At 42.8% G+C, this 13,041-nt stretch overlaps 1 protein-coding gene across 1 annotated transcript in view; it reads right to left on the bottom strand.

Annotated features, from left to right (window-relative positions):
* Positions 1–13,041, bottom strand: part of LOC126259850 (high-affinity choline transporter 1) — a 357,917-nt gene that overhangs the window by 255,877 nt on the left and 88,999 nt on the right. Inside the window, exon 2 of the mRNA XM_049956909.1 lies at positions 268–510. The gene's annotated coding sequence lies outside the window, so the exon portion shown is untranslated. The remainder of the gene's footprint in view (positions 1–267; positions 511–13,041) is intronic.

The following is a 13,041-nucleotide window of genomic DNA, read 5'->3' as shown; positions in this document are numbered from 1 at the left end:
CAAATCTTTATTACCGATGCATGATCTAGCATCATCCTATTAATGACTGACCACGAAAACCAATTATGCCGATCACCTCTTTTTCTTTATCAGAATGTCTTGTCTTTCTTGTAATAATAATAATAATATTTCTATGTTCATTAAACCTATTGCAAAACCATTATTATTATTAAATTTTTTGATCAAATAAAGGGAAGAGAAATGCAGTTACACCAATTTACGTTCCTGTTACGAAAGCGTTTCAGCAAGACACGCTGGTGTAGTTACCTTGTTACGTGGTGGGTGCAGAGAAGAAATGAGGCGCCGTGTGGCTGGCAGTGGCGCGACTGCTAGTGGTCGTTGGCTGGTGAGTGTCGCCTCAGAGGCGTGCGGCGCCCGCGGCGCTGCAGGAGTCGCCCCAGCGGAGGGAGGTCTTCTGCGAGGGGCTGTTGCGCGTCCTAAAGGCCGGCCCGCAGGAGCTCATATCGCCGGCACCCGCGCCGCCGCATCCAAGACCGCCGCCGCGCCGATCTGTGGACGACAGTTTCACTGTAGCGCGTAGTCTCACCTTCCTGCATTGAATTACGACTGTAACGCATAGAGGAAGACGTACTTCCACCTCTTGACGCAAGTAATCAAAGTGCCATCATCTGCCGACATTTTCCTTGTCTGTTATGCTGTGCAACAGTGGGGCTTTGCAAATACTGCATGATGAAAAGTTGAAGGGTCCCTCTGATTCTGTCCCTGTATGTAACTACACTCCTGGAAATTGAAATAAGAACACCGTGAATTCATTGTCCCAGGAAGGGGAAACTTTATTGACACATTCCTGGGGTCAGATACATCACATGATCACACTGACAGAACCACAGGCACATAGACACAGGCAACAGAGCATGCACAATGTCGGCACTAGTACAGTGTATATCCACCTTTCGCAGCAATGCAGGCTGCTATTCTCCCATGGAGACGATCTTAGAGATGCTGGATGTAGTCCTGTGGAACGGCTTGCCATGCCATTTCCACCTGGCGCCTCAGTTGGACCAGCGTTCGTGCTGGACGTGCAGACCGCGTGAGACGACGCTTCATCCAGTCCCAAACATGCTCAATGGGGGACAGATCCGGAGATCTTACTGGCCAGGGTAGTTGACTTACACCTTCTAGAGCACGTTGGGTGGCACGGGATACATGCGGACGTGCATTGTCCTGTTGGAACAGCAAGTTCCCTTGCCGGTCTAGGAATGGTAGAACGATGGGTTCGATGACGGTTTGGATGTACCGTGCACTATTCAGTGTCCCCTCGACGATCACCAGTGGTGTACGGCCAGTGTAGGAGATCGCTTCGCACACCATGATGCCGGGTGTTGGCCCTGTGTGCCTCGGTCGTATGCAGTCCTGATTGTGGCGCTCACCTGCACGGCGCCAAACACGCATACGACCATCATTGGCACCAAGGCAGAAGCGACTCTCATCGCTGAAGACGACACGTCTCCATTCGTCCCTCCATTCACGCCTGTCGCGACACCACTGGAGGCGGGCTGCACGATGTTGGGGCGTGAGCGGAAGACGGCCTAACGGTGTGCGGGACCGTAGCCCAGCTTCATGGAGACGGTTGCGAATGGTCCTCGCCGATACCCCAGGAGCAACAGTGTCCCTAATTTGCTGGGAAGTGGCGGTGCGGTCCCCTACGGCACTGCGTAGGATCCTACGGTCTTGGCGTGCATCCGTGCGTCGCTGCGGTCCGGTCCCAGGTCGACGGGCACGTGCACCTTCCGCCGACCACTGGCGACAACATCGATGTACTGTGGAGACCTCACGCCCCACATGTTGAGCAATTCGGCGGTACGTCCACCCGGCCTCCCGCATGCCCACTATACGCCCTCGCTCAAAGTCCGTCAACTGCACATACGGTTCACGTCCACGCTGTCGCGGCATGCTACCAGTGTTAAAGACTGCGATGGAGCTCCGTATGCCACGGCAAACTGGCTGACACCGACGGGGGAGGTGCACAAATGCTGCGCAGCTAGCGCCATTCGACGGCCAACACCGCGGTTCCTGGTGTGTCCGCTGTGCCGTGCGTGTGATCATTGCTTGTACAGCCCTCTCGCAGTGTCCGGAGCAAGTATGGTGGGTCTGACACACCGGTGTCAATGTGTTCTTTTTTCCATTTCCAGGAGTGTATAAAGCAAACAAGTAAAACTTGCTCAAAACGGAGTCGCCTGGAACTACAGGAGAATATGGGCTTGGGACAAGGAATGAGAGAGGAGAAAGACTAATTGAGTTCTGTAACAAGTTGTGGGGCGGCGGATAATTGTAAATAATCGTTGTTGCTGTATAAAAGTTTGAATGTCAAATCAGTTCCTATTCTTTAGAATGTTATTAATGCTGTCTTTCGCCGTTCTCAACACTGGCTCTCTAATTACTTTTAGCATCCAGAAAGTGATTTAACAAAACGTGAAGCCTGTAATTAGAATTCCTAGTGCCCACTTCATCTGAGAATACAATTATAGCTGCAGCTTATAGCTCTGAGGAATTAGGAGATTGTCCGGGATTTATATCAAAAACGATATTCCAAAATAGTTGAGTATATCCTGAAAGTCACTGATAAAAAAAACACAAGTATCCCTACAACCTAACTAACAGAGCAGTTCAGAGTCTAATGCGCTGATGCAACTATAAATGTCCGAATTAAATGTTAAAATGAATGCTCGCCATAATTTGATGAGAATATTTCATCAAACGCCACGCTAAATAATTGGTAGAATGTCTGTCCCGCGATGGCACGTGAAATTACGACAATACGCAAACTGAAGCTAGATAATGAAAGTCAACCCATAATTAACGCTTCACTTGAAATGATTTCATGGCTACGCGTATCTCTAGTAACTTAATACGGCACCCGAGGCTGTTTGTCGCAGTGATACCGATGCGACGCGACTCCCGACACAGATGGCGTGTTATTCAGCGTCTGGAGAGAACTGGGGCCTTGCTTCCTCGCGCAGCGTTCTTATATATAAAGCCGCGGTGCGGACGGCTAAGGGAACGCCTGATCAAATCGGCTCTCCCGACTAGCCGCTAGGCTAGTAACGCACCACTTCAAGTTACATAATAAATTATAGCTTTTTTTGCTGATGGCCGATGAAGCTCTTAATTTAAATGTGCATTCAGCACGCAGGTAAGTATTGATAATAAATTTTTGACGTGGCTAAGTTAAATATTTTGGGCGAGAGAATTAATTAAATTACACTGCACGCAGTAGATGAGCTCTGAACTGGCCCTTTTGAGATCCGCTATCGCTATAATTTTATAGGTATTCAAAAGAAACTTTTCACATCTTCATAGTCATAGCGGACCTCCAACCTATTTAAATCTAAACATCCTAGCCTTATTTATTAGCCTATTTAATCTATCTTGCTTCCTTCAGTTTTGAGACAAAAACCAGAAAATCATGAATTTCCACTAAAATCTTAATTTGTGAAATCCAAAGTACTCTTTTTATTAAATCATTATGAAAGATGAATCTAAATATAAATTTTGAAGTCTCTAGCTCTTTTCTGTTGCGCCAACGATTTTTACAGAAAAACGTCCAAATCTCGAAAATGGCTAAAGTTATCGAACTGATATTTAACACACATTAATTTAGTATTACTTCTGACATGCCAGAAAAGGTTTAGGTTATTTGCTTGATTTTTAAAGTATTGCGCAACATTTATGACGTCAGAGCTAGTTACAACGGACTGGCTGGCACACAGAATGGAAAGACTGATGTGAGTTTATTACGGCGTGAGTAGACTGCTTCCCTACAAAGTTTCAGCTAGTAATAGCGAATACCCTGTTCAAGAATCCAAGAGGAGGAGGTATACTTGGAAAAGGCCGGGAGATACGGGAAGATTTCAATTAGATTACATCATGGTCAGACAGAGATTCCGAAATCAGATACTGGATTGTAACGCGTACCCAGGAGCAGATATAGACTCAGATCACAATGTAGTAGTGATGAAGAGTAGGCTGAAGTTCAAGACATTAGTCAGGAAGAAACAATACGCAAAGAAGTGGGATACGGAAATACTAAGGAATGACGAGATACGTTTGAAGTTCTCTAACGCTATAGATACAGCAATAAGGAATAGCGCAGTAGGCAGTACAGTTGAAGAGGAATGGACATCTCTAAAAAAGGGCCATCTCAGAAGTTGGGAAGGAAAACATAGGTACAAAGAAGGTAGCTGCGAAGAAACCATGGGTAACAGAAGAAATACTTCAGTTGATTGATGAAAGGAGGAAGTACAAACATGTTCCGGGAAAATCAGGAATACAGAAATACAAGTCGCTGAGGAATGAAATAAATAGGAGGTGCAGGGAAGCTAAGACGAAATGGATGCAGGAAAAATGTGAAGACATTGAAAAAGATATGATTGTCGGAAGGACAGACTCAGCATACAGGAAAGTCAAAACAACCTTTGGTGACATTAAAAGCAACGGTGGTAGCATTAAGAGTGCAACGGGAATTCCACTGTTAAATGCAGAGGAGAGAACAGATAGGTGGAAAGAATACATTGAAAGCCTCTATGAGGGGAAGATTTGGCGGATGTGATAGAAGAAGAAATAGGAGTCGATTTAGAAGAGATAGGGGATCCTGTATTAGAATCGTAATTTAAAAGAGCTTTGGAGGACTTACGGTCAAATAAGGCAGAAGGAATAGATAACATTCCATCAGAATTCCTAAAATCATTGGGGAAGTGGCAACAAAACGACTATTCGCGTTGGTGTGTAGAATATATGAGTCTGGCGACATACCATCTGACTTTCGGAAAAGCATCATCCACACAATTCCGAAGACGGCAAGAGCTGACAAGTGCGAGAATTATCGCACAATCAGCTTAACAGCTCATGCATCGAAGCTGCTTACAAGAATAATATACAGAAGAATGGAAAAGAAAATTGAAAATGCGCTAGGTGACGATCAGTTTGGCTTTAGGAAAAGTAAAGGGACTAGAGAGGCAATTCTGACGTTACGGCTAATAATGGAAGCAAGGCTAAAGAAAAATCAAGACACTTTCATAGGATTTGTCGACCTGGAAAAAGCGTTAGACAATATAAAATGGTGCAAGCTGTTCGAGATTCTGAAAAAAGTAGGGGTAGATTCTGAAAAAAGTAGGGGTAAGCTATAGGGAGAAACGGGTCATATACAATATGTACAACAACCAAGAGGGAATAATAAGAGTGGACGATCAAGAACGAAGTGCTCGTATTAAGAAGGGTGTAAGACAAGGCTGTAGCCTTTCGCCCCTACTCTTCAATCTGTACATCGAGGAAGCAATGATAGAAATAAAAGAAAGGTTCAGGAGTGGAATTAAAATACAACGTGAAAGGATATCAGTGATACGATTCGCTGATGACATTGCTATCCTGAGTGAAAGTGAAGAAGAATTGAATGATCTGCTGAACGGAATGAACAGTCTAATGAGTACACAGTATGGTTTGAGAGTAAATCGGAGAAAGACGAAGGTAATGAGAAGTAGTAGAAATGAGAACAGCGAGAAACTTAACAACAGGATTGATGGTCACGAAGTCAATAAAGTTAAGGAATTCTGCTACCTAGGCAGTAAAATAACCAATGACGGACGGAGCAAGGAGGACATCAAAAGCAGACTCGCTATGGCAAAAAAGGCATTTCTGGCCAAGAGAAGTCTACTAATGTCAAATATCGGCCTTAATTTGAGGAAGAAATTTCTGAGGATGTACGTCTGGAGTACAGCATTGCATGCTAGTGAAACATGGACTGTGGGAAAACCGGAACAGAAGAGAATCGAAGCTAAAAAATGGTTCAAATGGCTCTGAGCACTATGGGACTTAACATCTATGATCATCAGTCCCCTAGAACTTAGAACTACTTAAACCTAACTAACCTAAGGACATCACACAACACCCAGTCATCACGAGGCAGAGAAAATCCCTGACCCCGCCAGGAATCGAACCCGGGAATCCGGGCGTGGGAAGCGAGAACGCTACCGCACGACCACGAGCTGCGGACAGAATCGAAGCATTTGAGATGTGGTGCTATAGACGAATTTTGAAAATTAGGTGGACTGATAAGGTAAGGAATGAGGAGGCTCTACGCAGAATCGGAGAGGAAAGGAATATGTGGAAAACACTGATAAGGAGAAGGGACAGGATGATAGGACATCTGCTAAGACATGAGGGAATGACTTCCATGGTACTAGAGGGAGCTGTAGAGGGCAAAAACTGTAGAGGAAGACAGAGATTGGAATACGTCAAGCAAATAATTGAGGACGTAGGTTGCAAGTGCTACTCTGAGATGAAGAGGTTAGCACAGGAAAGGAATTCGTGGCGGGCCGCATCAAACCAGTCAGTAGACTGATGACCAAAAAAAAAACCGGTTTCGGTTATTGCAACCATACCCACAGGAGAAAAACAGTGTACGAGTACATCAATGGATGAAAAATACGTGTTCGTCAAATATGATCCAGTCAAATGTAGAGCATAAGACAATAGTCAGTCTTAACACAGTCCACACTAACGTGATGTGCCTTGCCACAATTAATGTAAGAAACAACTTTTTGGAGCGCAAGTTTAGTAAAGTTAAATTAGTGTTTGGTTCTACTTATGGTTTTTGGATCAAATTTTCCAGTGCAATGAAAACATGATTGCGTATAAATTAAACTAAGGATTCTTCTCAGTATTTTCAAAGCCAAATGAAGGACAAATGTGGTATCAAATATACTAGCGTGAGGTTCAGTTTTCCAAAAACTTATTCAGTTATTTCAAAGAAATCAGGAAATTTGAGAAAAAGTTAATTCGTGATTTATGGAGAAAACTGAAATATTTCACGAGCAGCTGCTGCCGCCTATCTAAACGAAGCAGCATACAGTTCATCTCTTCAAGGTTTGGCCATTTTGCAGATAAAAGTTGGATTGTTGTGATATTTAATTGCGAAAAACGCTGTCTCCAAATCAAGCACTAAATTTAGGACATTCCGTGAAGAGAAGGCGCTAGGAGGGCAAATAAGGTGTCGGAAAGTTTTTCTATTCGTGAATTTTGCATTCGTGACATACTTCACTGTCAAAACGATTTCCTTCGATGCAAACGCTAAATTTAGGATATTTTAAGAACAAAAGACGCTTGACAGCGATTTTATAAACGTATCTATGGTAATGCCTCAGTACTGTCGCAGATGTACAGATCACTATTGCTTCTACTGTAGCCCTCAGCGCTTTACCACTGTTCGCTATCAAGGATATTATTACACTGACTCGACTACAGAATGTCTCAAACATCACCTGAGTTGCGCAAGGATGGCCGACCACCAAAGACGCCTGGTAACCATGGAAGAACTTCCAGCAACATTGAAGGCAGAGAAGTGTGTGAGAAGCACCAAGAAGGAGAAACATCGTCCTGGTAGTGAGAAAATTATTTCCAGGCATTGACACTTTCCCCACCAAGTCTTGACATGTTGGTGATCGTCAAATGTTTCCACATATTTTCGTATGGTGTTCAGCTAACAAAAAAATTAGTAAGCTGGTACTAGATAACAATATTGAAATAACAGGATACCAACTGGTATGTAAGTGTATTGTATTTCATACACTCTAAACAAAACTTGAAATTTAAAAAGAAACTGAGAAAAACGATCCACTGTTTTGTGAAATCATTTGTCTAATAGTAAGAAATGAAATAGATTAGAAAAACATTTGATGTGCCTGTGAATGATGCTAGAAATCATGAATAGAAAATGAGGCACCGACTGAGAATGTAAATTTACCGTTGTAATTTACAATGTTAGAACCTTACACAGTAGTAGATAACATTGGTCTTGTGGATTAGGTGGTTCGTACAGTCTGCTATTGTCTGACGTTGACGTATTTGTATCCATGATGTCCGAAGGTATAAAACACATCCAACAATTTTTCAATCTTAAAAATGATTCAGTAGAGAACCCCCAACTATCAGGAGAGAGAATGTGTACGGCGCAAGAAGCAGTGCCTCCCTCACGAGTTGCTGCCGACGTCACTGTTCTCGCTGATCTCATTTGTCCGATCAGAAACTACATGATTTCAAGCACCATTTGCTTTTAGACAAATGACTTCACAAAACGTTTTACTGTTTTCTTTTCCATTTTTTTATTTTCAAGTTGTAGTTGAGATCTTGTCACTACATAGGTGTCCACCTGGAATTCTACCTTGTAGTCCTGTGAACACCAGGATGACCGATTTTCGGCGTTTGGCAGCGCTTAACTTTCACTGAGTACTTTTATTTAAAATGTGTGTCAGTAATGATTAGTTACTGCTTTTTGTTCTGCCAACTGTCGCTGAGTACTTTTATTTAAAATGTGTGTTAGTAATGATTAGTTACTGCTTTTTGTTCTGCCAACTGTCGCTGTGTATTTTTCTAAAATGTGTGTTAGTAATGATTAGTTACTGCTTTTTGTTCTGCCAACTGTCGCGGAGTACTTTTATTTAAAATGTGTGTTAGTAATGATTAGTTACTGCTTTTTGTTCTGCCAACTGTCGCTGTGTATTTTTCAAAAATGTGTGTTAGTAATGATTAGTTACTGCTTTTTGTTCTGCCAACTGTCGCTGTGTATTTTTCGGTCGTCTTTTACTAGCGCTATAGTGTCTATATGCAGTTTTATATTCGTTCCTTTGCTCTGTAGCTGCGAGTGTCACTGTATGTCAAAGAGCCCTGGCAATAAACAAGAAAGTAAGAAGCAAACAAATTAATAGAACCAATTACTCATCATGATAGTCACTAAAAATAACAAATCGAGATGCAGAATATAACCGGACTAAATAGTAACTTACTCAGTCTCCCAACCACTGACACTCTCATCCGTAGTGGGGAAAAAAAACGAAATACATCAAATAAACAGCAAATAACAAATTTATACAAAAATGCACAGTGAATGTGAAGTTAAAATTAAAATTAGATTTCCCGTGGTGTGCAGGACAACGAGGTACAGCGCCAGAACGATACACTATCATAATAAGATCTCAGGAACAATTAACAGAACCAAACAGTAACCTAATTTTATGAAATCTGCCCACCAAACTAACAAAAAGACAATAATGACAAAACTGTAATACAATTGTGGACATTGAATTACCCGTTACATTTTATACTTGCAGTATAAGCTCTCCAATTTTTTGTGTTGCCTCTAAATTACAAACGAATGATAGATGCAGATTTTCCTTGCACTCTTACGATTAAGCTTTGTAATACATCGCTTATGTTAAATTGAACAAGTAAGTTGTATTTACGCACGACATTTAGTGACTACGAATTTCCTAATCACGAGCTGGATCGATCGCATCGCACGCTAGACGAACTGAATTTCGCGTCTGGACGTAAAACGCATCTTACGTAAGGTTTCATGTCAACGCCTACCACGAGAAGAATACAGACTCCTGAAATCATGGATCTGCCAGCGGCAAAAGTGATCCTTAGTACGACTGCAATGAAACTCTCAGCTTTTTGGTCGGATAATCCAGAATTGTGGTTCGCCAAACTTGAAAGCCAATTATTCTAGGCCCAGATCACCTCAGATGAAACCAAATATACTCGTAGTAATGTGGTAGTTGCATATGGCTACAAAAATACAAGCCATGCTATTTTCACCACCAAGCACTGAAAAATACACCTCTATCCAGTATGGGCTTGTAACGCGCTTCTCGAGAACAGAAACTATTCGACTTGAAAAATTGCTATACAATGCAGAACTCGGTAATCGCACACCATGTCACCTACTTCATCTTCGCACACTCGCAGGCAATGCAGTTAACGATATTCTACGCAATGTATAGCTGTCGCGTTCGCCTGCAGATGCACACAAAATACGGTTTGCACTGGTGACTTCGGTCTCTCTCAAACTGTTGACCGTATAGTAGAGATGTATCCACCGACGGGCGTCGCAGCAGTCTCCGGTCTCCGGCAGAACAGAGATTTCTCTGAAAGTACTGGAAGCACAAATAACTCAGCTATTTAAGCAATTCGCGTCCCTGCGAATTCTGCGCACCACACGTATGTCGTGACGGCGACGCTCTACCAGCGGAAACAGGCGTTCGCCCACCGCGGAGAATATCTGCTGGTGACAGAAAATATTTGGAGTTGCAGCTCAACAGTGTCAACCACCCAGTGACAAGGGAACTGCCGCCGGGAATCAGTAGTGGCGGTGACTGATTTCAAGCCGGACCGCCGTCGACTGCTTTTAACGGAGAACTGTACGAAGCTACAATTTCTCATTGATACAGGTGCTGATCTCTCAGTTTACCCTTCTCATCGTCTTTCATGGCGAACACCAATGGCAACTACCTGTATACTGCGAACTTCAATAAAGACTTCCAAGTAAACCCGCTTACGTCTAATTTCAATCTTCAAAGTAAATTCGTATGGAATCTCCTCCTAGAGTTTCGCAATCGACGCTTGCTTTACGGTACAACACAGCTGACTAGTCATGGACACCTATCCCAAGCCAGCCATGCTGTGATCCAAGCGACTGCAGGTGATTCACCATACGACGACCTGCTTCGTCATTTCCCTGAAGTTCCTGTCCATTTCCTACTCCGGTACCGGTAAGACACTCAGCAGTACATCACACTGTCAGCTCGGAAGGGCCGCCAGTTCGTGCACAGCCTCGTCATCTGCATCCAGAAAAACTAAAGGCTAAAATGCAGGAGTTCTCTTTCATGTTAGCACAAAATATCTGTCGTTCTTCAAGCAGTATCTGGGTCCTCCACTCCATATTGTCCCTAAAAAGAGTAACAGGTGGGGCCCTTATGGCAACTATCGTCATCTTAACTCCAGAATGATACATAAACGTTATCCCGTGCCACATACTGAAGACTTTGCTATGCACATTCATGGTAAGACGATTTTTCTTCATGATAGATTTCGTTCGTGCTTTTTATCATATCGGAAGATATACGTGAAACCTGTACATGCACTCGATCTAAAGCACACGAATTTTTGCACATGCTATTCGAACTGTACAATCCAACCCAGACTTCCCAGCACATCATGGACGAATTAACTAGAGCTTAGAGTTCCGTCGCTTGTACATTGATGATCTACTTGTAATATCGTCCAGCGAGGCAGCATAGGACACTTACAGCAACTTCTCACTTGAAGACGAGAACATGGTTTAATGATTAACCTGCAAAAATGTGTTTTCGAAGCGACGGATGTTAAATTCCTTGGGTACCTTATGGACGCACAACGAACCCTGCCGTCTCAAGACAGAGTGGAAGCTATTTTCAGTTTCCTGACCTGTTACAATACAAAAATAACACAACTTCTTGGGCTTAAGAAACTTTTGTCGAAGTTTTTTCTGCAACCTCCCAACAAATATTCGCCTAAACCTGGAGACAAGCTGCAGTGGACTGAGAAAAGAAAGCATCCTTGGCCAATGTGAAAGCTGCTACTTTTGGGGTTGCGTTATTAACTCATTCTCTTCCTGGTGTATATCTAGCAGTTCTGGTGGACACTTCATCAACTGCAAGTGCAGCTGTGCTGCAACGTGTGCAATATGACTGACACCCTCTACCTTTCTTCAGGAAGAAATTATCACCTCTCAAGAAAACTGGTCAATGTACGACCGCCAGTTCTATGGGGAATATGCCTCAATCAACGGATCTAGGCACATGCTTAAAGAAAAACGTTTTACTTTCCTCACAGACCATAAACCACTTGTATTCTCTCTCCGTCAGAAGCCAGACAAGGTATCATAGCATCAACTGCAGTATTTGGACTTCAATGGATATTTACGACAGACGTTCAGTATGGTGTGGGTGAGCAGAGTGGATCAGCAGGTGCATTATCTTGCACTGACGCCATCGTGAAGTAACTTGGCTTCATAGTACTAGCAAACGCCCAGGAAGGAGACAACGAACTAAAACCATGACTTGAAACATTGTCAGGCCTACACTTCGAGTTCGAATACCGAGCTCGAACGGAGCGCTACACTGCGGCCTATCAAACCTCGCAAGGGCGACTATTCGTATGGCACATTTTCGAGAACAGGAAAATTCATCTCGTTACAGCCTCTTTCATCCAGGACTAAGGACTAGTTTACAAGTTGTGAATAAGACATTTGTTTGGCCAAACGTCGAATAAGGCTCCTGTTCAGCTCAGATCCAGTCTTGGCTGTCGCTGCTTGCTTCATGTCTACATGACAACTTTATTCCGTTGGTATGACTATATAACACATTTAATTTCACCTTTCCCCAGACCTTCTTCTAACTCGATGGCATTTTATCCAGACTTGACCATCGTTGCCTATCGTTAAATTACGCAGGCTCTGTTTTTGACATTTGTTTTACCGTACCAAATTAACGCAGGTTTTCATCTTCCACACATATAAACTGTTTTATACTTTCACATCAATCTGGTTTACCGCTTTTTCCTTATTCTAGGTTTCCTTTATCGGAAAGATGTTTCTTGCATTCTGCAGTCTTTCAGCTCGATTACCTGCCTCTTGATGGTTGAACATCTTTATTACAATTGGACAGAGAATTTTGGGTCGTCCACTGGTTATCACTTGAACTACATTATGAAATAAATGTGAGTACACAATTTTCCTATATAGTTTCATGTAAAGTTCAAATACGTTTTAACTAAAGCATTGCCTTTACACGTTTTGTTCTGGTTTATATACAGATGTATCCCTAAAGATGTGACTCTAACTCCATGAAGCTAAATGTATCATAAATAAATATTTATCGTACTACTCAAGCGGTCTTTTTCAGCATGACGACAATTAAGGCCTCCCTCAGATGCTACGCCACAGAGCATTAGACCGACAGACTTCTGTTGTCTTATTAGGCCTCCAGGCAGCTTTCAAATGCGATCTCAACGCAACAACGACAAGATTAGTGTGTGGACTAACACTTCGACTACCAGTAGAGTTCTTTACTGACTCTTCGGCTGGGTAACGAGTTTCTTGTATGGCAATTAATGCAGTTTTGTTTTTCGTGTAGGGTTCTAGTGAAAATTTTGATTTTGCCACTTTGTGTAAGGGAGCTTACAATATTCGTAGAAAAAAATCTGACG

Source organism: Schistocerca nitens, chromosome 1, assembly GCF_023898315.1.
Source record: "Schistocerca nitens isolate TAMUIC-IGC-003100 chromosome 1, iqSchNite1.1, whole genome shotgun sequence".
NCBI lineage: Eukaryota > Metazoa > Arthropoda > Insecta > Orthoptera > Acrididae > Schistocerca > Schistocerca nitens.
The sequence above is the reverse complement of the archived record's forward strand: the minus strand, read 5'-3'. Positions and strand labels throughout refer to the sequence as shown.